This window comes from Octodon degus, unplaced genomic scaffold (assembly GCF_000260255.1).
Source record: "Octodon degus isolate 3935 unplaced genomic scaffold, OctDeg1.0 scaffold00184, whole genome shotgun sequence".
Classification (NCBI taxonomy): Eukaryota; Metazoa; Chordata; class Mammalia; order Rodentia; family Octodontidae; genus Octodon; species Octodon degus.
Window position 1 is genome coordinate 1,939,064 of NW_004524760.1, and position 3,685 is coordinate 1,942,748.

Below are 3,685 nucleotides of genomic sequence, written 5' to 3' on the forward strand. Positions count from 1 at the left end.
GGTCCCTGTGCTTTGCCAAGCTTGTTCCAAGTAGGTGCTTTAGACCACTGAGCCATCTCCAGCCCCGTGATTTTTCTTTAAGCTGTCAGCATGGCGAATTAACATTGGTTGATTTTCAGTTTTCAGATTGAACCACCTTTGCGTTGCTAGGATAAATCACACTTGGTTATGGTATATGTTTTGTTTTATGTATTGCTGGGTTCAATTTGCTTACATTTTGTTGAGTATATTTACATCTTTGTTAATGCAGGATATTGGTGTACAATTTTTTTTTTTTTTTTTTTTTTCCCTCCTGGCTGGTTTTGACATTTAGGATAATTTTAGCCTTATAAACTAAGTTGGAAAGTAGTCCCTTCTCATTTGTTTTCTGGAAGATTGTGTAGAAGTGGTATTATTATTTAAATAGTTGATAGAATTCATCAATGAAACCTGTATGTGGGGATTTTCTTTTCAGAAGGATTTAAACTACAAATTTAACTTTATTGAAGTTATAGAACTATTTGAGTTTTTAGTTTCTTCTTGGGGGAGTTTCAGAAGTGTTTTTGTGCCCCCCCCTTTTTTTTTCTATCTAAGTTGTTGAATTTATGTTCATAGAGTTGTTCATTGTATCTCCTCATTATTCTTTTAGTATTTTCAAGATCTTTAGTGATGCTTTCTTTCTTTCTTTCTTTCTTTCTTTCTTTCTTTCTTTCTTTTTTTTTTTTTTTTGGGTGGAACCAGGGATTGAACTCAGGCCCTTGTGCTTGCCAGGGAAGCGTTTATTCCACTGAGCCATCTCCCCAGCCCATTTCATTTTTGATGTTGGTAATTTTTTTCTTTTTCCTTTATTCATTTGACTAGAGGCTTACCTCTTGTCTTGATCTTTTCAAAGAATCAACTTTTAGTTTAATTGATTATTTTTTATTTTCTGTTTACATTTGAATAGATTTCTGTTGTTATTTTCATTATTTCTTTGCTTTGGATTTGTTTTGCTTTTCTTTTTCTACCTTAAGTTAGCTTGTCTTATTAGAAACCTTTTTTTCTAACATAAGCATTTATATCAAAGCATTACATATATTATATTCTAATATAAGTACTGCTTTAGTTGTTATGGGCGCTTTGTTTTGTTTCTGTTTTTGTTTGTAAGACAGGATCTTACTGTGTAATTCAGACTGGGCTTGAACTCACTATGTAGCCCAGGCTGGCCTCAAACTCCTGGTAGTCCTCTTTCCTTAACCTTCCAAGTGATGAAATCATAGATGTGCAGCAGCACACACTTTGATATTATGTTTCTATTTTTTGTTAATTTCAGTATTTTCTACTTTCCTTTGAGACTTCATCTTTGATCTATGGATTGTTTAGAAGTGTGTTGATTTCCAATTGTTTGGAGGCCCTCCTATTAATCTTTCCATAACTGATCTCTAATTCAGTTATTGTCAGACAGGTACATGGTTTGTGGTTTCAATTTTTCATTTATTTAAAGTTTTTATGACTCAAGCTATGATGTATTGGAAAGTGCCAGGAAGAGCCTCTCTTGAGTTCTTTGGAAGAAGGTAGAAAAAAGGATACTTTAAAATGGCAATGGTCCTATAATCCCAGCACTTGGGAGGCTGTAAACAGGAGGATCACTACAAGTCTGATATTCGCAGTGAGACCCTATAGACCCTGTTCTAAATACAAAAAAGAAAAATTAAAAAAAAAAATGGCAATGGTATCAGAATTCCTCAAGCAGGCCTACTTTATTGACAATCAAGAACAGGAATATGTGCAAACTGTGAAAGCATCCAAAGGCAGTCCTGGGTCAGCCATGAACCCCTACCCCAGCTTTAATCTCTTCTCTGATGTTGAGGCTGTGCACAAAACCATAACAGTAAAAGGTGTGGGTGAAGCAACCATCACTGACATTCTAACGAAGAGAAACAATGCCCAGTATGACCTGCTTCCCCATTTGGTCCTGGGTGTAATCAATTTTACTTGAGCAGTGGTGCTTGTACTCTCATTGGTTGACCATAGTTTTGTCCCACCTCACATTCACCTAAGCGAGTTCCCCCTTTCTCTACTTTAGCCCCACATGGTTTTACACTATGAAAGTCCCTGGAAGAGACAGCTTCCTGGGGAACTACCCGCTTGGGCGCCCCTCTTGTCCCCCTCTTGGACTGGAGCTTTCTTTCTCTCAATAAATGTAATATTCTGCTCATAAAACAAAAACAAAAACAAACCAGATCAAAGCAGCCTACCTCCAGGAAAAAGGGAAGCCACTGCATGAAGCTCTGAAGAAAGCCCTCATAAGTCATCTAGAAGAAGTGGTTTTAGCTCTGCTGTAAACTCCTGCCCATTTTGATGCAGATAAGCTCCGTGCTGCCATGAAGGGTCTTGGAACTGAGGAAGACAACCTCATTGAAATTTTGGCATCAAGAAAGAATAGATAAATCAGAAGAATTAATAGTCTACAGAGATGAACTGAAAAGAGATTTGGCCAAAGACATCACCACAGACACGTCTGGAGATTTCCGGAAGGCTCTGCTTTCTCTCTCTAAGGGTGATTGATGTGAGGATCTTGGTGTGAATGAAGACTTGGTGGATACAGATGCCAGGGCCCTATATGAAGCCAGAGAAAGGAGAATTGGTGTTCAATACCATTCGGACCACTTGCAGTTACCCTCATCTTCGCAGAGTGTTTCAGAGATACACCAAGTACAATGAGCACGACATGAACAAGGCTCTGGACCTGGAGTTGAGAGATGACATTGAGAGATGTCTCACAGCCATTGTGAAATGTGCCACAAGCATACCTGCCTCCTTTGCTGAGAAGCTTCCTGAAGCAATGAAGGGTGCTGGAACTTGTCATAAGGCACTGATCAGGATCATGGTCTCTCCCTCAGAAATCGACATGAATGATATCAAAGTGTACTATCAGAAGACGTGTGGGCACTCTCTGTACCAAGCCATTCTGGACAAAACCAAGGGAGATTATGAAAAAATTCTGGTGGCTCTTTGTGAAGGAAACTAAACATTCCTTTGAAGCTCTCAAGTATTCTTAACAGAAGACTTTTGAACCACAGTTTTTCATCCTGCAACACTGGCTTAACTAGGAAGGTTGGTTGACAGGTTTGCAGTGTAACTATCTGCTTTCTGAAAAACAATATAGCCTAGAAATCTTTTTTTTTTTTAATATCACAACTCTGTATAATGGAGATAGGTTTGGTTTAAAATATGTTTTCAGAAATCATAAGACCCCATATACAAGTTGTTTTATTGCCTGAGAAAGATGTTTAAGTAGCTGAAAAGAAAAAATAATATGATTTAAAAAAAGATATGGTGTATCTTGGTGAATGTTTCACATATACTTAAAAATTCTATTATTGAATTATGTGTCTAAAATGATTATTTTCTTTCCTTTTCCTTTATGTTATAGTTACTAAATGTATTACATTTGCAAAATTGAAAATCTCATCAATGTTAAAGTTGTGAAATATATTTTAACTGAATAAGAAAAGGCTAGTCTATTGTATTTACTTAGATATTTACCATTTTTGTTCTTTAATTGCATATAGTTTACTTACCTTCTAGTTTCATTTTATTTGTGTTTAAAGAACTTTGACAATTCTTCATAGCACATCTACTAGTTTTTTAAAAATTGCCTTAACTTCATTTAAAATGCAGTGTACTAACCATTGTTATTCTCCTACCATTTTGTTTTGAAATT

The 3,685-nt window shown here is 36.3% G+C and overlaps 1 protein-coding gene and 1 pseudogene across 1 annotated transcript in view; both read left to right on the forward strand.

The window, feature by feature from the left end:
- Window positions 1–3,685, forward strand: part of CUNH9orf3 (chromosome unknown C9orf3 homolog) — a 404,210-nt gene that overhangs the window by 115,091 nt on the left and 285,434 nt on the right. The gene's annotated exons all lie outside the window — the stretch shown is intronic.
- On the forward strand, window positions 1,682–2,989 carry LOC105743903 (annotated as a pseudogene).